This window comes from Triturus cristatus, chromosome 5_2, assembly GCF_964204655.1.
Source record: "Triturus cristatus chromosome 5_2, aTriCri1.1, whole genome shotgun sequence".
NCBI classification, from domain to species: Eukaryota; Metazoa; Chordata; class Amphibia; order Caudata; family Salamandridae; genus Triturus; species Triturus cristatus.
This window is the reverse complement of record NC_140588.1, coordinates 320828294-320852066: the sequence shown is the minus strand read 5'-3', so window position 1 is coordinate 320852066 and position 23773 is coordinate 320828294. Positions and strand designations below refer to the sequence as shown.

General features: G+C 46.0%; 1 pseudogene; it reads right to left on the bottom strand.

Moving 5' to 3' along the window:
• Positions 1-16677: 16677 nt before the first annotated feature.
• LOC146822923 (28S ribosomal RNA) lies at positions 16678-17846 on the bottom strand (annotated as a pseudogene).
• Positions 17847-23773: the final 5927 nt, after the last annotated feature.

Below are 23773 nucleotides of genomic sequence, written 5' to 3'. Positions count from 1 at the left end.
ATTTTCCAGGCTCTGCCTCTTGTGTTAGCAGCACGCCTAGGCCAACGGGGCTGGCGTCGAGTCTCAGTTCAGTTGGCTTGGCGGTGTCAAAATATGCCATGGTCGTCTTCTCTTGCAACGCTGCCTTCACTTTACGAAATGCGTCTTCCTCCTTTTGGCCCCATATCCACACAGCATCTTTCTTCGTCAGTGCCCGCAGGGGCTCGGACATGGTGGCAAGGTCGGGAATGAATGATCCGCAGTATGTTGCCATACCAAGGAAGCTCCGCACTTCCGATGTCATCATAGGGGCCAGGGCACGTTGGATTGCCTGAGACTTCTGGGGGTCCACCTTCACTCCTTCCTGGCTGAACACGTAGCCAAAGAAGTCGATGGACTTCTTGAAGAACTGACACTTATCTTTGTGGAGGGTTACTCCATACTCAACAAGTCACTCGAGAGTGGCTCGCAAGTGCCGATGATGTTCCTCTATTGTTGCAGAGTGGATCAGAGTGTTGTCAATGACATTTAGAACTTCCTGAAGACCAGACAGTATTTCCTTCACTGTGTTATGGAAAATTTCCGCCGCCGAGGAGATGCCAAAATGTAATCGCTTGTAACGTCGGAGTCCTAGATGAGTCGAGAAAGTTGTGATGTACCGACTTTCTTTGGCTAGCCTCAGTTGGTGGTAGCCAGCGTTAAGATCCAACTTGGAAAACCACCGGGAACCGTTGAGGTCTGCTAGGATGTCATCTACGGTGGGGGTGATATGTCTCTCCCGCTTGATGGCTTGGTTGGGCATGCGCATATCAATGCAGAGCCGGATCTTCCCTGGTTGCTTTGGCTTCTCCGCTATCACCATTGGTGACACCCACGGGATTGGTCCGGTTACTTTTTCTATGACGCCTTGTCGCTCCAGTTCTTCTAGTTCTTGTTCTACGAACGGCTGGAGGTGGAAAGGTATTCGTCGGTGCCGTAGTGCTACGGGCGCCACTGCTCTGTCAATGTGGAGCTTCGCAGGCGGTCTTTTTATACTCCCGAGGCCTTTGAACAGCTGAAGGAACAGCTCCAGGATCTCTTCAGTCTGTAGTGTTCTTACCGCGTTGGCAAAGGTTACGAGACCTAAATCTTCAGCGGTGTGGCTCCCTACTAAGATGTCCGCCTCCCGGTCAACTACGTGGAACGTCGTGGTAATTTCATGATCCTCAGCTTTCACCTGGACCGTCATCTTGCCTTTCAGGGGCAGCGGCGTTTGGCTGCTGTATGTGAAGATCTTCACCTGTGACGGTAGTAATACTGGCCTTGGGTTCAGCCGCCTGTATTGTTGGCACCCCATGACGTTTACGGACGCCCCTGTGTCGATGAGCGCAGTCACGGGGGATACAGCAATCTCAATAGCACAGGTTGGCTGTGGTCGTCGTCTTCGCTTGAGGTCGCTGGCAAATGATCATGTGACATTCCCCTTCTTCATCTGTTGACGAGTCTTCGAGATACTGCCTGCGTTGCATTGCTGGCCTACTCCCCTTCACGGTTTCCGATTCTTCTAATGTCAGGTGCCTGACTGCTTTTGACCATGGTCTTCGGCCGGGGGCTCTTCTGTTCTTCATGCTTTCACGGCATACGCTTGCGAAGTGGTTGGGGATATTGCATTTTGAGCATACTTTGCCTCGTGCTGGGCATTCTTCCGGCGGGTGTTCCTCTCTTCCACAATATCCGCACTGCAATTTCCGCGCGCTTCTGGGTGACCACCGGCCTTGGGCTCCTTTCTGTTGCGTGCGTATCGCGTCCACTTTTTCAGTCTTCACTGTCGCCGGCTGCTCTCCTGGTTGGATCAGGGCGGCGTCCATGGCTATCGCCCTGACTTCCGATAAGTCGTGTGACCGTGCTAGCACCAAGATGTCTTCCAACGATATGCACGGCTGCCGGAGTATGAGGGTCTGCAGGCTTTCGTTGTGGCACCCCTGGATCACCTGTGCTCGTACCTCTTTGATTTAGTCATCTTCGGTGCATGTACTAGCTAATTCCCGCAGTCTTGCGTGAAATGCGTCCATCGACTCTCCTTCTCTTTGGCGTGCCTGGCGGAGCTTGAAGCATTCGTAATCGGGGTTTAGCTGAGGGTCAAAGTGGGCATTCAGGGCCCTCACTGCTGCGTCATAGTCTGTTGGTGGTCCTGTGTTAGGGAGGTGCGCAAATAATTTGTATATCTCGCCCCCTGTAAAGAGGAGTAGCAGTGGGCGCTTCACCGCTCAATCAGTTTCCCTTGTGGCGATAAAGTAGTTGTCCAATCGGCCAATCCAGACAGTCCACCTAGGGGATGCCATAGCTGGGTCAATCAGCTTGCTGAATGGGGGAAGCATGCTGATCTGAGAGTGTTGAGGGACTGGTAGTGCCACTGGGGCCACCGCCTGTGGAGCTGCCTGCTGAGCTGAAGACGCTGCTGGGTTGGAGATGTTCCTGGCAGGATTTGGGATTTCTGTGCTGATATCTTGTTTCTGTGATACTGTTTTGCCCCTCCGATGGTGTTTCTTTGCGTTTCAGACTTGTGCAGCAGTCAATGTCTGTGGGGCATGTAGTGGTGCTGGAGGAGCAGCTTGGTGCACCCAGGAGATACTTTAGGGCAATATGGCACACCAGTGTGCAGGCCTAGATGAGCTCTGAGATTCCCTGATACCAGTAGGGCCTCAGCGTGTGCGCGCTGGTTATTTCCCTTCTCGAGTCGACTTCAAAGGAAAAGGGGGCGGGCCTCACACCCGTATCGATTCGCACCCTGTGCAAGCTCCACCGGGAGAGACTGGGAGCGTCAGCGTTACAGGGCACGTCAGGTGCACATGAATGCCGCTGAGTAATGGATGCGCATCCTCACCTCCGGGGCACTGCAGTGCACGCGCCCGATGCAGCACTTTCAACAGCAGCACTGAAGTCCGTTTTGACGCGAGTGAGCTCCACCAGGCCGACGGGCCGGGATCGCATGGTCAGTCGAGGTGTTAAAGGCGGGCCACATTGTGGGGAGCCACGCTTGTTGCCAGTGCTATGTTGGACCACGAGGGACCAAACATGTATGTGTGAGTACCGGCACTACTGACACAGACCAGGCAAACGTAGTGGGTGTGAGCCGGAAATCCCGTGCGACTCCGGCTCCTTTATTTAAGCTCTCTGGCCACGCCTGGCCAGAGAGTGATACACTGTGTGTGGTTTCTTCCGGCCGGGGTCACCGGCCTAACTAAACACTAGACCGCTACAACAGCCTTCTAGTTCAGATTTCTACATGATGACTAAAGCCCAATGCTAAACTGCATATAACGTGTGACTTCACAGAATTTTACGTTAACACGTGGCTGTAACACAGAATATTGCACTTGCCAGTTGTTTACTTCTGGAGTCATTTGGAGCCAAGGTTTAAAGCAATTGCTTTAAGTGGGCCGGGTTTGTCTGGGTCTTATTCAGTAGAAATCAAAAACAGACATTGAAACAGGTCCCTGTCGAGCTCTACATTCATGTCTTTAACTGTAATTGTGAAAACACTGACTGATTTCTGAACAATCAATTAAAAAAACATTAGTTAGTATATGTCAGGGACTTACTTCCTATTTGTATTTTAAGTTAAACGTAATCTTGCATTCAGTAAGAGTATTAGTTATTTCCAGGATGTTGTTTCTGTATTTTTTCTTGGTCTTGTGTAGCACTTACTTTCAACTGACTCACCCCAAGATGTTTATAACAGGCCACTATTGAGCACTCAGCAGTTTAGGCTGCAGAAAGTGTGAGTTTCTTTGGCCTTTCTGCAGGGTGCACGAAGCAATGATCACACATTCTTGCTCCGTGAAAGGCATACGCAAAAAACTAATGACAAGGCGAAAGTACAAGAAAATGCAATGCTTACAAGTTAAGTGGGTGAGTTGTGTGTTTTGGGGTGGTGAAGTGAATGAGATACGAGGAAGTTCATTTAGGAGACAGTTAAAATAGGGTGCGGAAGTGGAAAGAAATTAGATGTAATGGATGAGATATGGAGAAAAAAGACCACGCATGTCTAACATAGAGAGAAAATAACAGGAGTAACCGAAACAATCTGAAGACCAATGCCCTTCGCACAGGCTCAGTAATGTTTATTTCACACTCTCACAATTTCGGAATTGAAACATTTTCAGAATTAATTATTTACAACAAAATCATTGTTGTTACTCATTAGGGGCGGAGCGGAGTTAGCCAGCCACCCCCACCCCCTGGCCCGGTTCCTGCTTCTGAATCCAGCCAGGTGGGGTGAGCCTGCCCTGGCCCTGATGGATACCCGTCCCCAGCCCCTGGACCCTCGGCTGGCTTGCTGGACAGGGGGCTCCCGCACCCCGTGGCCCGCCGGACAGAGCTCAAGCCCCAGGCCCAGTCCCAGCCCCAGCTTCTGAACCCTAGCCAGGATCGAGAGAGCCTCCCCGGGCTCCCATGGACCCCGTCTCCAGCGCCCGGAACCTCGGCTGGGTTGCAGGATGGGGGGCTCCCACACCCTGAAGCCTGCCGGAGGGAGCTCAAGCCCCGGGCCTGTCCCAGCTTTCAAACCCTAGCCAGGCTGCCGAGAGCCTCCCTGGGCCCCGATTAACCCATGTTCCCAGCGCCCAATCAATCAAGGAATTTGTAAAGCGCACTACTTACCCATGAGGGTCTCAAGGTGCTGAAGGGAGGGGGGAACCGCTACTGCTCGAAGAGCCAGGTCTTGAGATGTCTTCTGAAGGTGAGCAGGTCCTGGGTCTGCCGTAGGTGGGTGGGGAGGGTGTTCTAGGTCTTGGCAGCGAGGTAGAAAAATGATCTGCCGCTGGTGGTCTTTCGTTGGATGCTGAAGAACCAGAACCTTTTGGACCTGGCGGCGCAGGGTACGCCCTCTGTCTCCGGAGTTCACCTGCTTCGCTACACAGAGACACGGGACACTCTGTTGGCGTTAGAAGATTGGATTTATTTAGCTGCAGCTAGTACAGTTATCCTAGAAGTACACAAAGTAGGTTCTCAGGAGACTGCCACTTCACTCTGTGGCGCATCAGATTAAATACTATACAATACATAATTATTAACGAGATACACTCCCAAAGCATATAAGGAAAGAGCCAATAGGGAAGGTTGGAAAACAAAGCGGAACCAATAAGAAAGGTTCGAAAACAGAAATATCAGATGACTCGAAGAGACCTCTCCTCCAACTGTGTTTGTCACCCCACCCTCGAACTAATTCATTAACAGATTATAACTAACTTGCAGGTGGTGAGATACGTTTGTGTGTATTGGAGGACAGTCGTGACACGAGAGAATGCTAGCAGGAGACAGTGAAGGCCAGTCGATAAGATATGATCAGGAAAGAATAGTGTGAGCCAACAGATAGTTGAAACAGGGATTAGGAAAGCCAGACAAGGATTAGTGTACTAGGCTAGTTCTAACACCAGCTTCGCAAATAAAGGCCGAGGACGTATTTTGACACCGGGCTACAGAAAAAGCAGAATAGACTTCGTTCGCCGTGATGGCAACACAAAATGGTGGCGGGTCACAAAATGGCGGGTCGATTCGATCGTGATCGAAAATCGAAGTTCCTCAGACCCTCCTTTTGCCAGAACTCAGGCAAGATAGACTCACGTTAATCTGAGTCCACGTCAATAGCCATGAGATCATCGAGCTGTTGCTGTAACATCATTCTTATGTTTTCCGTTACTTGTGGCTTGGGTTTTGGGATGCACATAGTAGCACAAAGATCACAGATAGCGGGACCACAGTGCATACAAAGACAGCAAGAAAATACAATGGTCAAGATTATTCCAAGGAATGTCAATGCTTTCCAACCCCATTTGGACAGTAGTCCCCAAAACCATTCCATTAAAGACCAATCTCCTTCGTCCTGATGAATAGACTCGGAGATTATGTGCAACTTGGAGATAGCTTGGTATACTGTCGGAGCGTCATTAGGAATGAAAATACAGCAACTTGACCCGATCAATTTACACACTCCACCACGATCGGCAAGAATAAAGTCTAAGGCAACTCGATTTTATCATAAGCTTGTAGTTCTGCCGTGATATTACTTAAGGCTCCTACAGTGATGTCTATTGTAGTCTCTACGACACAGACCAGTTGCCTTATATTTCTGCTGTTAGCCATTGGACCCCAGAAGGGAAGAAAACCTTTAAGGAAATCTCCCCCCTCTTGTCCCGCTGTGTCCTTTGAATCAATAATTCCTCTGCCGAAACGGGTTCGGTGATAATTGGCAGAAGCAGTGTAAGTAGGAGGAAGGAGAAAGGCTATATAATAAGTACCAGAGAAACCCGTTGGTAACCAAGTATAAGCTCTATCATAGCAAATGAAATAGGTGCCTTGAGACGGCACTAGAGGAGGCGAGTTTTGAGAGGAATAAATGTACGTGTAGGAGCAGTTACTCTTTTGTGCAGTGTCAGAAGAGCGATCGTTTATCTTTAAACAAAAGTTACCTTGATGCGGTATAGTCCAGATTGGCGAGGACTTTCCCTTTCCCACTTTACTATTAAGACTCGACATATATTGGGTGACGTTCCAATTGGTGTATGCTTTCCTTTCGTCGATGGAAATTTTGCTGTTCTCCACGATTTTAGCCATAACTACCATACCTTTAATCAAAGAACTCTGACTAAAATCCGGATAATTAATTTGTGAAGTAACAGACCGTCTGAATTTGCTTTGATAAGCATTGGAGAAAATGACGAAGTACGCCCAAGCAGAACCCTCATAAGAAAAAGGAAGAACTAGATATGGCATTCCTTTCTCGGTGGTATGTGGCATAAGACCACATACCCAACAATCAGTTGTGTTAACCACTAATTGATGCTGGTGTAATAGTTGGATAAAGGAATTGTTGTAATACTCGGTTCTTCTGACAAGTTCATGTGAAGGAAAAGTATGAAAGAGGTGTGGAGAGATAGTAGAAGAAGGCAAAGAGGAAGAAGGGGAGGTATTTCTTGGCTGCAAAACATAAATTATCCAACCAATAATCGCCAAAGCAATAGATAATGATATAAAAACTAGGCCTGGGCGAAGCACTACGCTACGCTCGCGTAGTTTGCGAAGTTCGCGCTACTTCGCGCTACGCGAACTGCACGTAGCACAGTGCGAACACGCGTAGCGTAGTGTTGCGTAGTGCTGCGGTCATTTTTTGCTTGCTCGCGGTCCTCAACGTCAAGTTGGCGACCGCGAGCAAGCAAAATGACATCCTGGCGAGACTTTTTCCTTGTTCGCGATCGCGAGCATGGAAAATAAACCTCCCGGCGAGATTCCCAACGCGAGAAGGTCAGGTTTCTCATTGCGAGGGGTCGCGTATGCTCGCGACCGCTCGCGATGAGAAACTACCAGTTCGCGTTGAGAAAGCTGCAGCTCGAGTAAAAATCTACTCGAGCAGCAGAAAACTACAGCTCGCACTGTGCAAGATGCCATTTTCAATGATTGCACAGTGCCGGTTGCTTGTCCGCACTGTGCAATCATTGAAAACAACATCTTGCACAGTGCGAACATGTTACTTCGCAGTTCGCGAAGTGCTACGCGTAGCTCGTGTAGTGCGAACTTCACTTTGCGTAGCTTCGCGAAGTGCTACTTCGCGAACTACGCCCACCCTTAATAAAAACACATAAAGTTATACTAAAACGACTGTACATTATTTTACAGGGTGCTTTCTTCACTCCATCTCTTCTTTCTTTATTATTTAGTGTAGTTTCCATCTTACTAGTGGATGCTCACGGCAATCTTCCTCAATCACTGAAGTCACGATGCTCTACCGTCCTATGACACTGAAAATCCTGTAGACCTATTGTCACTACTCAGGTCGTGACCTAGACTCCTACCGTGACCCTGCAACCGAAACAGAACACTACACAAGGGAGAAGAAAGTCTCAAATGTTCTTTTGTCTGGGCCTGAGATTATAGTGATCCTTCCTCGGAACACTCTGATTTTGAAACAATGTTCTTGGTTCAGTCGTATTCAAGCGTCGATGCGATGGAATTGCTTCTTGTAAAATGTCGTCGTCCTCTTTCTCAGACAGTGTCCCATTCAGGTGTGCATCGCTAAAGGGTACAAATCATGGAACTGTTTCGCCTTCACAGTAACCAACCCCTCTACGAACCCACTGATCAAACGGCAAAGGTACTTTCTTGCAATTCACACCGTGAATCCAATTTTTCTTTCCTTCAACTTTGACGGCTGTTCTTGTGGTCAGTAACACCACTCGAGGCTCCCGCCACCTGGGCTGCAGATTATTAGACTTTTGAAAATTCTTCACACAGACCCAGTCACCTGGTCGGATGGAATGACCTGGGTCTGTGGAGGCCTCCGGCAGAGCACTCTGAACCTGTTGATGAAGAACACGCAATTTAGTTGTAAGGTCATGCAGATAGTCAATCAACATTGGATAGGGCAAGTCTGAGAATTTCTTAGGGCGAGGTATTCCCCATACGTTGGCCGGACGGCCAAATACCACTTCGTAAGGGCTAAGTCCCAAACGAGAGTGTACTGCAGTTCTGGTGGATAGCAGAGCTAACGGCAAAGCATCAGGCCAATTGAGTGCCGTACTTGCTTGAACCTTTGCTAATTTCAACTTCAAAGTTCCATTGTAACATTCTACTAAACTCCTAAATGCCTTCTGTGAATACCGAATTCTTAAAATTAGGATTTTCCTCAGTTTAGTAGTAGTATAGTTAGGACTCCTAACTTTAGGACTCCTAAATGCCTTCTGTGAATCCCAAAAGCCTTAAAATTAGGATTTTTCTCAGTTTAGCAGTAGTATAGTTAGGACTCCTAACTTTAGGACTCCTAAATGCCTTCTGTGAATACCGAAAGTCTTAAAATTAGGATTTTTCGCAATTTAGTAGTAGTAAAGTTAGGACTCCTAAATGCCTTCTGTGAATACCGAAAGCCTTAAAATTTGGATTTTTCTCAGTTTAGTAGTAGTAAAGTTAGGAGTTCTAACTTTAGGACTCCTAAACTGAGAAAAATCCTAATTTTAAGACTTTCGGTATTCACAGAAGGCATTTAGGAGTCCTAAAGTTAGGACTCCTAACTTCTGTGAATACCGAAGTGAGTAAGTGTCTTCTGTGAATACCAAAATGAGTAAGTGCCTTCTGTGAATACCAAAATAGTAGTAAGTTTAGGATTTTGTCTTAAGTTAGTTCTGTGAATCTGGCCCGCTGATTGTGGATGATTTGCCGCGTGGAACTTTTGCTTGATTCCAAGACCTGCACAAACTTTCTGCATGACTTGGCCAACAAATTCGCTCCCATTGTCACTCCAGACAATGCGAGGCAAACCAAACCTGGGGAAGAACTCTTTTAGTAGGATTTTAGCTGTAGATAAAGCTGTATTATCTTTCAAAGGGTATGCTTCTATCCACCTCGAAAAGGCACATATTACCACCAGAACATATTTGAGGTTGTTGCATCGATCCATATGAATGTAATCGATTTGCAACACTTCAAATGGGTATGTCGGAGGAGCAAAGTGACCTGCTGGAGTTGGGGTTCCCTTTCCTGGATTATACATCAGACAAACAATACAATGCTTTACTACATTGTCTGCACATTTTGGGATATTTTCATTTTGCCAGACTGGAGCCAAAAGTTTACAAATGCCTTTTGCACTTAGGTGAGCTGGACCATGAGCCATAGTAACCACTGGGAGTACATAAGCATCTGGTAACAACCAACGTTGATGTTCGGATAATTCTACCCAACAACCCATCTCATCTAACATTCCCGTACTTTCTCTCCACTTGCTCAACTCCCTTTCTGAAGCCTCTTTCTGAATCGCTTTCACACTTTCCACTGTATCCTCACACATTCCTCTCTCTCTGACCCAATTCGCAGGACCTGCCACATACATTCGACTCGTTGAATCTCTTGCTGTTTTCTTTGCTATTTCATCAGCAAATGCATTTCCCCGTCCAACATCATCCGTAATCTTCTTGTGTGCACTACACTTCACTATCGCTATTTGGATGGGTAAAGTAAGTGACTCAAGGAGATCAGTCACTAACTGACCATGCTGTATTTTGGTGCCATGTGAAGTTAGGAATCCCCTTTCCTTCCAGAGACGCCCAAAACTGAACGCTACACCAAAAGCATATTGGCTGTCAGTGTACACGTTCACTCTTTTCCCTTTTGATAATACACAAGCTCTCGTCAATGCTATCAACTCTGCTGCTTGCGCTGAATTGTGTCTAATGCGTGCAGTTTCCACAATCGTATGTAAAGTAGTTACACCATAGGCTGAAACCGTATCTCCATTAGGCATTTTAAAACTAGAACCATCTACCCATAGAATCCCATCCGGATTCTCTAGTGGTGTGTCTCTCAGGTCAATTCTTCCTTTTGTCTCTTCCTCAGTACGGAAGAAACAATCATGCTGATCCTCAACACTCTCCTCATTTGGAAGGGGCAACAGAGTAGCTGGATTCAGGGTATTACATCGTTTGATGTGTACGTGACTAGCAAAAAGCGTCAGCTCGTAACTAGTTAAACGTGCACTCGTAAGATGCTGTGTTTTTGTTCTGTTTAGCAAAGTATCCACTGCATGTGGCACCATGACAATGAGAGTGTTATCCAACACCATTCCAGCAGACTGTCGGATAGAAATTGCTGCTGCTGCTGTTGCTTTGAGACAACTGGGCAATGCTTTAGCTACGGGATCTAATGTAGCCGAAAAATAGGCACATGGCCGTTGTTTGTCTCCAAATTGCTGTGTCAAGACTGACAATGCACAACCTTCTCTCTCATGAACATACAGCGTAAAAGGCTTAGCGTAATCTGGGATACCTAGTACAGGACCAGAACAGAGAGCAGTGCGTATATCAGTGAAACTCTTTTGACACCTATCAGTCCAAGGAAGGGGCTGAGGCGTATCCTTTAAAGTGAGTGCCAACATAGGCTTGGCGATCAAAGAGAAGTTAGGGATCCACTGTCTACAATAAGAAGTAATACCCAGAAAGGCACGTACTTCCCTTTGTGTGGATGGTACAGACATTCGTGCAATCGCCTGAATTCGTTCTGGTGTCAATCGTCATCCCTCCTTTGATAGGAGATGACCCAAGTAGGTAACTCTTGACAAACATATTGCAGTTTAGAAGGTGAAACCTTGTGATTCAGTTTAAACAAGTGGCGTAACAGTGCAACAGTGACATCTTTGCAGATATCTTTTGTATCAGCGGCGACTAACAAGTCGTCCATGTATTAAATAAGAGCAGCACCAATCGGCAAGTAAAAAGTATCAAGATGCCATTTTAAAGCTTGGCTATAAATGGAGAACTTTCACAATAGCCTTGGGGTGCGCGCTTAAATCGGAAGCTTCGGCCTTCAAGAGAGAAACCAAAAATGTCCCTACTCTCTTCTGCAATGGGAATACTGAAGAAAGCATTCTTTAGATCGATAACAGAAAACCAAGTCGCTGTGGAAGGTATCATTGTCAATAAAGCAGTGATATCTGGAACAACAGGAAATTGTGGAATCACAATTTTGTTTACTTCTCGCAGATCAATTACAAACCGGTACACAGGAGGCTGAGAAGGATCAGTACGTTTAAGAACAGGAAGAATAGGATTATTGCATGTGTTTCTTCAACCACATCCTTCCGAATTAAGTCATGAATGATTTCCAAAAGCGCTTTTTCACCTTCAGCAGAAATTCTATATTGTGGGATACGTGGTAATTCAACATTGGGCTTGAGAGTGACAACATAAGGCGGTATCTCAAGACAACCCACATCGTTCGGACCCGTGGCCCAAAGTGCTGTTGGAAGAGAAAGCAACTCAGGAGGAAACTGATCTTTGGACAAATACATTGGGGAGATCAATTTCTGACCTAGAGTGAGATGTACGCCAGAAGGAGAACAATATATTGTAGCATGCGTTCTTTTCAATAGGTCTAGACCTAACAGATTCTCACCGCAACCATTCGTCAATAGAAGTGGAGCCTACAAATCATAAGGACCAACTGAAATAGGCAAAGGGCAAGAAACCGGATTGCGAACAGGGGCGCCAGAGAATCCTACAGAAACATTTGTTAAACCAGACAAAGGTGCCCCAGGGAGTTTAGAATGAATGATAGAACTTCGCATTGCTCCAGTATCTAGAAGAAATGGCTCTGATACACCCATTGTAGTGACATTAACATAAGGACCATTTTGATCTACTGGGATTGGTACAACTCCCCTACTTTGTCCATGGCTGTCCTAGTTGGCATGAAGACTCTCATTCTCGCCTTCAACATAATGGTCTTCATTGTAATACTGTGTAGATCTCACATTCTGCTGATCAAAGTAGTTCATGGAATTGGGAGAAGGAAGGGCACGTTGTTCTTGAGTAAACACACCTGGACCTCTACCTCTGTTTGCTGACTGGAGGCCAGCATGACCTCGTGGAGCAGATAACGCTCCATTGCGCTGCAATAAAACCGGACAACTACTCTTAAAATGAACTTCCTCTCTACAATAGGCACATTGATTAGGACCTAACAAAGGTCGCGGAATGTATGGCTCAGATTTTTGATACAACCTTTGAAACTGCGGTGGCTGCTGAGTCTGAGGCTGAGCATAACGTGGCGGATAGGTTTGCTGCAAGAGAACCTTCGTTTTTAAATCTTTCGTCTTTTTCTCTTGCTTTTCTTTTTCTTCTTTATCCCTATTCTTATAATATTGTGCAGTAGCCAATATCTGAGCAGCAGAAGAAACAGCCCAAGAACTTTCTGAATCTTTTAATTTGTGTGACAGCTCGGGAAGCAAATTGAATACAAATTTATCCACGAATAATCGCTGTCCACCCTCGGTAGCCATGTCCTGACCACTGTCGTCGATAAATGTCTCCTCAAAACGAGTAAAGAAGTCAGAGACACTTTCATCTTTCTTTTGTTTGCATGCTGCCAGCTTATCCCAATTAACTCTCAGTGCAGGCATCATAGTTTTCATTAACGTGATGATTCTACCAGGAAGTTCCGAGATCAAAGCGTCAGGCTTTGCGCCACCCACTTGGTCTCTATCTGTATTAGCTATAACATCCCAAGTAGCACCCAGTTCCTGTGCGTGATCCTCTCTACGAATCTTAGCCCATATTGTCTGTGGGACTACATTACCCATCAACATATCAATATCTGCTAGATTCATAATGCAAGCATCGATTGTCTGCGATAATTCTTTGTAATAACCTGCAGGGTTCTTACGAGGATCTGGTAGAGTCTGTTTAAGAGCCAAAACTTCAGATCTCTTCCAAGGGACATGTACCCATATACGTTGAAAATGAGCAGGAATAGCTGCATTAGCGCCTACAGCCGCAACTGCCTCCTTCCAAACTGGAGGAACTTCTCTCATAGGGTAATTTTTCAACGTCAGTTTAACCGACGGATCGGAATCAAGAAAAATCTGAGAAAACAATAAGGATCTATAAGAGATAAGTGTCCTTACAGCTTCCTCAACTTTGGAACCTACAATAAGTCCTTTTTCAAAATCAGCTTGAACATCTAACAGATCTTGTGAGATCGGACTCGAACTCACATCTTCCCATTCTTTAATGAGAATGTCGCACATTACATTAAAAACATATCTCTGCGTAGGCGCATTCCATTGCAAAAAGGTAGGCATAATATCAAGCACACTATATTGTGGACCCTTCTTGATCCATCTTCGTGCAAGAGAGTCTAGCTTCTCTCGTTCCTCAAAATCTGGGAACTGACTACGAGATTGTCTTCGAGCAAAAGCCGGAGACACATTAAAAGCTCCAAAGAAAGGAGATAGAATACTAGTGACAGAATCTGTGAGACGCTTACGCACAGACGGTGAATTAGACATTAGAACTGGAGACAGAGTATTAGGAGAACTGACAGGAAAAGAACTGGAAATTGCAGGAGGAGCAGAAGGCAAAGGAGAGCTAAGATCAGGAGATGAAGGCAAAGAAATTGAGACTAATGGTAAAACCGGCAAGGGCGGTAATACTTGTGGAAGCAAATGCTAAAGAGCCGGAACCGGCGGAGGTACCACTAGCAGCTGAGCAGGCTGTAACAGCTGAGGTACATTGGCATTTTGCGCATAGGGTGGAGGCAACCTTAATAAATGAGACATTAGGGGATCTTCTTCTATATCTTTCTTATTATCAGAAGGAGAAACAGGCAACACCGGATAGCATTTATCTATCGCCATACGATGTTGTCTTTCTGAAATTTCAGTCGCATTGTCAATTTCATCATTTTTGAACTGTTGGGCAGCCTGTATAATTGTCATACCCTGTGCTTTCCTATCTCGTTTTGCTTTTTTAATTTCTTTCTGTTTGGGTTCCTTACGCCAAAGGCGGAAAGAGTCAAACATTGCCGGCCGGGCTTTTCTTTTGAACAAAACTGCTTCCAAATTGTCTAACACATCAGGGTCAAAACTACCATTTTCTGGCCATTTGAGAACACCATCTTTCTTCGTGTATCGAGTCCATGTCTCGTTAAAGGCAATGGGGCCGATACCATGTTTCGAATAGAGCTCATATGTGGGAGTTCCAACCGAAGGAATCGGACAAGAGTCCTCAAGTCGGGAGTCCCTATTACAACCAAGACAACAAATTCTTCCAAACTTAGTCAGACCAGGCATCTCGAGATGTCTCCGGACTGTTCACAAACTTCAAGGGAGTAAAACTCAGTTTACGCAGCACAAATGCACTTACCCTCGGCTTTAGCCTTTGCAAACGCTAAATCTAAGAAACCTAAGGACATCAAACAAAGAACCAAATTGTGAGTGCGACCCACGAAAATACTTAACTAAGGACGTCTTCTTCCACCAACAGAGGCCCGTCTATCGTCTCGCCTTACCATACATCATCAAAGGAATGGGCCAAAGCAGGGCGGCAGTCAGGGCAGCGGTCGTCAGTAGCCGTCAGGAAGGAGTAACCGCGCTGCAAAAGACCTTAGGACCACTTTCGACATACAGGGGTCGCTTAGTGTGGCTCGCGAACCCTCTGGAATTTTCTTGCGGGGTTCCTCACGACCTTCGAGCAGAACCGGTACCACTGAAGCCGCCCCACGTTGGGCGCCAATTGAAGAACCAGAACCTTTTGGACCTGGCGGCGCAGGGTACGCCCTCTGTCTCCGGAGTTCACGTGCTTCGCTACACAGAGACACGGGACACTCTGTCGGCGTTAGAAGATTGGATTTATTTAGCTGCAGCTAGTACAGTTATCCTTGAAGTACACAAAGTAGGTTCTCAGGAGACTGCCACTTCACTCTGTGGTGCATCAGATTAAATACTATACAATACATAATTATTAACGAGATACACTCCCAAAGCATATAAGGAAAGAGCCAATAGGGAAGGTTGGAAAACAAAGCGGAACCAATAAGAAAGGTTCGAAAACAGAAATATCAGATGACTCAAAGAGACCTCTCCTCCAACTGTGTTTGTGACCCCACCCTCGAACTAATTCATTAACAGATTATAACTAACTTGCAGGTGGTGAGATACGTTTGCGTGTATTGGAGGACAGTCGTGACATGAGAGAATGCTAGCAGAAGACAGTGAAGGCCAGTCGATAAGATATAATCAGGAAAGAATAGTGTGAGCCAACAGATAGTTGAAACAGGGATTAGAAAAGCCAGACAAGGATTAGTGTACTCGGCTAGTTCTAACACCAGCTTCGCAAATAAAGGCCGAGGACGTATTTTGACACCGGGCTACAGAAAAAGCAGAATAGACTTCGTTCGCGTTGCTGCTTGAGTGATGGCAACACAAAATGGCGGCAGGTCACAATATGGCGGGTCGATTCGATCGTGCTCGAAAATCGAAGTTCCTCAATGCGGGGGACAGCCGCGAGGGCGAGGTTTGCTGAGTGGAGCTGGCGGAGCCCAGACCCTTGACTGGCATGCAAGATGGAGGGCTCCCACACCCCGGGGCCCGCTGGATGGAGTTCGAGCCCCAGGCCCTGTCCCAGCTTCCGATCCCTAGCCAGGCCCGGGAGAGCCATCTCGGGCCACGATGGACCCCATGTCCCCAGCGCCCGGACCCTCGGCTGGAACCAAGGAGGGTTAAGACCAGGCCATGTCCTCTCCCTGCCGGCCTGCCCAGGGAGCCCATTTTCCTCGACTATTAACCCTAAACTCTTAAGGATTACAGAACCCTGGGGAAGGACAAAAGTTGGAGTCAGCCTGGCCAGCCAGTAGGCCAGCCATCTGGTCACCCAGCCCGCAGGGCCATCTGGTCGCCCGGCCCACAGGTCCATCTGGTTGCCCGGCCCGCAGGCCCATCTGGTTTCCCAGCCCGCAGGGCCATCTGGTCGCGCAGCTAGGCGACCAGAGGGCCCGGGAAGACCAAGTGCGCAAACGGCCTGAGACAGCCGGACCCAGTCGCCCTTGCTGTCTGATGACGGCGAGGGTGGCCAGGTGCTCCAAGGCTGCTGCTCAGGAGGCTCCTTTCCCGGGGCTGCTCACCTCCCTGCTCAACTTGTTTGGGAGCAGGGGGAAGAAAGGGCGGCTGTCCCCCGCCATCTGGTGACCCTGCTGACCCACAAGGGATGGTGGCCCCCATCCCCGCACCTCAGTGGCACAGGGACGGGAGGGAGAGGCCCCCGTGCAGGAAGGCATGTGGTGGAGGGGGCCTCCTGCAGGCCCGCATCACCCCTTCTGCATCCTTTATACCATCCCGGCAGCAGAGGGACCCACCCCTGGTGGAGGAGGGCATTCGCGGGCGCCCATGCACGGAAAGACAAAAGCTTGGCTCAGAAGATGACTTCCAATAAATCGCAGCGAGGTAGCTGCTCTGCTACTTACGAAACCCTGATCCAGACTCAGGTCATCTACAAATGATTTAGCACCGGGTGCCCCATGAACATGCGGTGCACTAAGGGCAATGGAGGCGGCCTCCTTCCGTCCGTGCTCCGGTACCCAAGCGAGTGGCTCTATGCATCGCCCTCCCCCAAGAGAGGCTGGCTATCTCAGCCCAACTGAGGCTCCACGGCACTGTGGTATTATTACGGTTTACAGGGGATTCTGACATGGAGGCATTCAGTCATAATGCCACAGATGGTAGCTTCACCCCATTGGCTCCTCAGCCAAGCACATACACCAAATGTCTGAACCTGCGTTTCCTCTCATACTGAACAGGATTACTATTGCAACAACACATCATCAGTAGGGTAAAACTAACCTGTCTCACGATGGTCTAAACCCAACTCACGTTCCCTATCAGTGGGTGAACAATCCAATGCTTGGTGAATTCTGCTTACAATGATAGGAAGAGCCGACATCGAAGGATCACAAAGTGACATCGCTATGAACGCTTGGCCACCACAAGCCAGTTATCCCTGTGGTAACTTTTCTGACACCTCCTGCCTGAAACCCAAAAAGTTAGAAAGATCATGAGGCCCCGCTTTCACGGTCTGTATTCATACTGAAAATCGAGATCAAGTGACCTTTTGCCCTTTTGCTTTGCGGAAGGTTTCTGTCCTCCCCGAGCTCGCCTCAGGACACCTGCATTATCATTTGACAGGTGTACCACCCCAGTCAAACTCCCCACCTGCCAATGTCCCCGGAGCGGGTCAGGCCCGGCGGGCGCTGGGCGCTTGGAGCCAGAAGCGAGAGCCCCACGGGGCTCGCCACCCGCCTCATCGGGTAAGTGAAAAAATGATAAGAGTAGTGGTATTTCACCACCGGCCCGAAGGTCTTTCACTTATCCTACACCTCTCATGTCACAGTACCATACTAGAGTCCAGCTCAACAGGGATTTCCTTCCCCGCTGATTCCGATAAGCCCGTTCTCTTGGCTGTGGTTTTGCTCGATAGTACATGGGGGCAGAGGGAAGCCAAACTGAATGCTGTCCTCACTGGAACTGGGATCACGTATAGGCCAGAGAGAGTACACCCTGCAGTAATATTCCAACAATTTAAGTTGTCTACGAACAGTCCTGAGAAATTAAAGAATGATTAGCAGGACATCAATAATCAATGTGTGGTATGAATTAATTATGTGTATGTAATTATTTGTGACCTATTCATTATTCAAGACATTTCAATAATTATGATGTACACATTTGTATCTAAATTGTTATAAACACACATCTATAAAAATACACATCTATAAATTGCACATCTAACTAGAAAATGCACATCTAAAAAATTCTAGAAAAATCACATCTATAAAATTCATATCTATACTAAATCTTGTGTCAACTGTAAACTATTATGTAACTGTATAACCACATTTAAATGTTAATGAATCAAAAGTTTAAAACAATATGCTTTATAAGGGTGACATGTGTGCTGCAAGAAAGTGTCCATCTCAGCATAAGCTTGATATTTAATTGTCCATGAATACTTGGCACATTTTAAGAGTGTCCATTAAAGTAGTCAGGCAAACATTTTTCTTCAACGGGAATGACATTTGCAGACCTAGATCAGCCAGAGCAAATTCATTACATTGAGGCCAAATACAACGACATCCAACAATAAAGCCATCAAATGTTACAGTGTTGCATTTGGTGAGATCTTTGATTTGCTGTGACAGATCCTGATAGTATTTAACTTTACTCTCAAACGCTAATTCAAGGGAATTCTGTGAGTTTTCATAACAAATTGAAACATCAATCACTACAGCTGTACCATTTTTGGTAAACACTACATCTGGTTTTCGTAGTTCACATTTATTGTTCTTAACATGAGATCCCTATATACCATCCAACCACACCTTTTTGCTCTATCAATGAACAATGCCAGAATTTTTTTATGTCTTTTTATCCTAATGTCCTTGGTTTTGGGACATGCTCCTGAAATATGTGAAAATGTTTCGCAAACATCTTTACAGTAGCTACATGTGGTAAATGTTAAGCCTGAGCAAAGCACTACGCTACGCTCGCGTAGTTTGAGAAGTTCGCGCTACTTCGCACTACGCGAATTGCACGTAGCACAGCGCGAACACGCGTAGCGTAGTGTTGCATAGTGCTGCGGTCATTTTTTGCTTGCTCGCGGTCCTCAACGTCAAGTTGGCGACCGCGAGCAAGCAAAATGACATCCCCGCGAGACTTTTTCCTTGTTCGCGATCAGCAACATCAAGTTGGCGATCGCGAGCATAGAAAATAAACCTCCCAGCGAGATTCCCAACACGAGGAGGTCAGATTTCTCATTGCGAGTGGTCGCGTATGCTCGCGACCGCTCGCGATGAGAAATTACCAGTTTGCGTTGAGAAAGCTGCCGCTCGAGTAAAAATCTACTCGAGCAACAGAAAACTACAGCTCGCACTGTGCAAGATGCCATTTTCATTGATTGCACAGTGCCGGTTGCTTGTCCGCACTGTGCAATCATTGAAAACGACATCTGGCACAGTGCGAACAAGGTACTACGCAGTTCGCGAAGTGCTACCCGTAGCTCGCGTAGTGCGAACTGCATTTGCGTAGCTTCGCGAAGTGCTACTTTGCGAACTACGCCCAGGGTTAGTAAATGTACGATTTCTTTCCCTAGTGATGGTTTCTTTAGTATATAAGACATTTGCTCTTAACATCAGCACAGCTATATATTGATTTTCTTTCATTTTGTTATGCTTGCTGATCCAAAAATTTGAGGTTGGATTACTTGCTAATTATTTTATACCATCACCTTGGACAGGGATATTTGCCCATTTCTCAAATTCTTCTTTTCTCCAATCATATGTTGCTAACAAATTCAAATCATAACTCAGAAACCTGCTGTCTAAAATGTTGAGTTTGTGTGTTTTGATGATGTTATCTATTTGTTCATTGATTACTTCTGTTGCATATATGAATGAATGAGCTATGTACAGATCCGGAGCTGCCCTGAGAAACAATAAACTATTGACTTTGTTTAGACCAATTGTTGTACATAGTTTTGGTATACTGAGGCCCCCAAATGATCTTTTCGAATATAGGAGACTATCACATGGTATGCAGGAAGGTGTAGAAAATGTTTGACATACTTTTTTACTGTTTGATCCAGAACATTTAAAGTTTTAGCTTCTGTTCCTGTCATTTCCAATTTAAATAACAGTTTAGGGATCAGGTACTGACACAAAATTTCCATTTTCTGCATGGGCTCGAGTGGTAGATTATCAATTTTTTTAGCCCAATTAGCAAGAACCTCATTAATTTTGTTGTTGCTTTTATGGCCAGTGTGTGGGTCAAAGTTCAATCCGAGGTATCTCACGCTTTCTCCTGGATGAATGCTTTCAATATTTTGTTTTTCAAACTGCCATGGTTTATAGTTGTTAATCAGGATTTTATCTTTATGGTGACTGATATAAAATCCATGTGTCTTTTTCACATTAAGTTTTAATCCTGTTGTTTTACTGAATTTTTCAATGATTTACAGATTTGTACTTATTCCTTCCAGGTGCTGCTGAGTACTGCGATGTCATCAGCAAAGGCGAGAGCGGTGATTTGCTCAGTAAGACCATCAGATCCGAATGTGAAGCCCTTGCCGTCTTTCTGTAGATCACAGATCAGAGGATCCATGGCAATGGTAAATAGCAGTGGGGATAAAGAGTCACCTTGTTTAACCCCAGATCTCATTGTTATTTCAGGAGTTGCTTCGTTGTTCTTTCCCCTGAAAAATGTTGTTGAGTCAGTGTATGTCTTTTATTATGTCTTTGATGTATGATGGAACTCTGTGCCTTGCAAGACGCTGTAGAATGTGACCATGGCTGACAGAGCCAAAGGCTTTTGAGATATCTATGAACACTACTGCTAATGAGTGACTGTTTTTTCGTGCCCCTTTTATGATATTTTTCAGAAGAGTCAGATTCTCGAGACAACCTCTCACCTTCATGAAGCCTTTTTGTCTCCTATTCAATTCAACAAAAATTAGAGTCTTTTAGTTAATATTGTTGTGAATAACTTCATGAATGCAGTACCGATGGTAATTGGACGCCAATTACTGATTTTTTTTAAGTTCACTAATCGGTACATTCTTAGGTATCAATATCGACCGGTTCGTTTTTGATACTTTCTGGTACTCTTCTGATTGATAATCAAGACGATAAAATTCTGGGCAGCAGTCTTGGTTTCCTGCTGTTCACTTTATTCAAGTCATTCAGATCAATCTTATCGGGCCCCACTGCTTTCTTTAAATCTGAGTCATCGAAGGCATTAGTTATTTCAAGCAGTGTAATTTCTTTACATACATTTCTAATTTCCCATTCATCCGGTATCGGATCAATCGGTAGGAATTTAGTTTTTTTCTTGTTTTCTTTTTCAATTATGCCTTTGTAGTATTGGAAAATTTCATCAGCACTGATTTGGCAAGTGGCATATTCTGCCCCATCAGTGATAATCCTGGCAGTTTTCTTTTTGTCTTTTTTAAACATTGTCTGGTATTCTTTATAGCTGCCCTTTGCTTTTGCATAGTTTTTCTTGTGTGTCTGATTAAGCCTTCAGTTTTTCTTGCCTTTCTTTGTTATCTTGTTTTCTACTGAGGCATTCTGGTGCTCATTTTTAGCAGAGTTCATAGGCTCATTATTGAGTTCGCTTGCTGGTTCTCTACGATTTGCCGGTACAGGACTTACATTAGTGGTGTTTTCTGAGATATAAGTCACTATCTCATCCATCAGATCCATAGCAGCATCGTGTTGCTCTGTGTTTTGGGTGTACTTCTCGACTTCTGTGATTCTATCTTCCAGCTCATCAAAGTTTTTAGATTTTTTGTGCACGTTTGCGATTGATAAAGTCTTTGCGCTTTTCTGTTGTTACTTCCACTGTAACCTCTGGTTCATCGCAAGAGTCATTCTCAGCAACACTTGATGCTTGCAGTACATCTTTTGTAGATTTTTTACTCTTATCTCTTCCATCTCTATTTATCTGCAATTTGTTTTCTGTTTTTATTGTCAAAAGATGGAACCATCAGCGCATTATTATTTCTCTTGTTTTCATACACTTTTTCCAATTCTGCTAATAGCAGTATTTCTTCCTGTGACCATAATTTTGATTGTTTGCTGCTTGTTAGAGCTGCTAGTTTAGCCTCATTTTGCGCTCTTGGATTCGCATGCCGAGCATGTTGTGAACTTCCTATCTTTGTTCCAAATCTGAGGTCACAGAAGCTGCACAGAAATAGCAGTTCTCCTTTTTGAGGTCTTCCTCACATTTGGCATAATGGCATCCAATATTGTGGTATTCGGCTTCTTTGTCACAGTTTGAGCAATAAGTTTTGAGATAGAAGACTTTGGGGCCTATGCATCAACAATGCCATTTGCGATTCCTTATTAGCGAAAAATAAGGAATCGCTAATAAGGAATAGCAAAAGGCTATGCATGTAGGAATCGCTATTCAAATAGCGATTCCTTAATATTCCTTATTACCGAATCGGTAATACCGAATCGGTAATAAGGAATACCTACCCATTCATTCCTATGGGCTTGGAGGCCCATAGGAATGAATGTAAAGCCAGTCTGTATTAGCGATTCGGTATTACCGAATCGCTAATAGCGGGAGCACTTTCAAGGGTGCCAGGGTGTCAAAAGGACACCCTGTTGCACCCCTGAAAATGATATGTGCACATATGTTGCACAAACACATGCTCTAAGGGCATGTGTGTGCGCAACATGAAACTTTGAAAAATGCACAAAAGTGCATTTTTCAAAGTTTTTGCAAATTACCATGCAGTTCATCTTCATGGTAATTTGCTCCCCCTATTAGCGAAATCGCTAATTTTTTAACTTTGATGCATTGCATTTAAGGAATCTCACTTTGGGATTCCTTAAATGCAATCGCTATTTAAGGAATCGGTATTTAAGGAATCCCTATTTAAAGAATCGCTATTTAAGGATTCCTTAAATAGCGATTTCTGCTTTTGGGTTGATGAATTGGGATTGGGTATTTTTTACTTAATACCGGGAGCTATTACCGAATCGGTATTTTACCGACTGGATTTTGGGTTGATGCATGAGGCTGTTTATGCTTGTTGAGACCTGTTTTCTTAATTCTTTAAAAGTTCCCAATATGTCTCCACACAAGTCACATTTATACTTTTCGTTTGGGTATTTCCAATATGCGACTTTTTTTGTGTATTCACGTTTCTTTGTTATTAATTCTTTGCTCACCTCGTACAGATCAGGTAAATTTTCCATGCAACCCGACTCCGAGAAGACCCAAACGCAGCACGCCGGGTGCTGCTACCGGCCTAACACCGTCCACGGGGTGAGCCTCGATCAGAAGGACTTGGGCCCCCTGAGCGACGCCGGGGAGTCGGTCTTCTGTATGCCAAATGTTTACGCGCCAACCACCGGGCGGGGATTTGGCGCTGGGCTCTTCCCCCTTCACTCGCCGTTATTGGGGGAATCCTGGTCAGTTTCTTTTCCTCCGCTTATTAATATGCTTAAATTCAGCGGGTCGCCATGTCTGATCTGAGTTTGTAGTCATAAAAAAGGCCAAAGCGTCGGGGGGGCTGCCGGGGAAGGCAAGGCCCATGCCAGGGCAGGGGCCTGGGGTCCTGGCAGTGCGTGCCCTCTTTCCCCGGATCGGGTCTGAAGAGGTTTTGCTGTCCCCAGGAACCCGGCCGCGGAGGTGGGTGCCCGAGAAACATGCTCGTGGGCAGCTGGTGGGACACCACAGACAGCCACATGCAGCACAGAGCCAGGCACCCCGGGACGGGCCTGGGGCGGACCGGTGGCCAGACCCCCCTCCCTGCCGAGACCAGATAGCGGGGCTAGGCAGGCCAGTGGCATACCTCCGCGGCAGGACCCGGTGAGGGACCCTGACATGGGCAATCGGGGGGTCTGACTTTGTGGAGGGACTAAGGGAAGCAGAGCTAACCCTGTGACGGACCTAGCTACATCCTGGGAAACCCTGGGGTGATTAACAATCGAG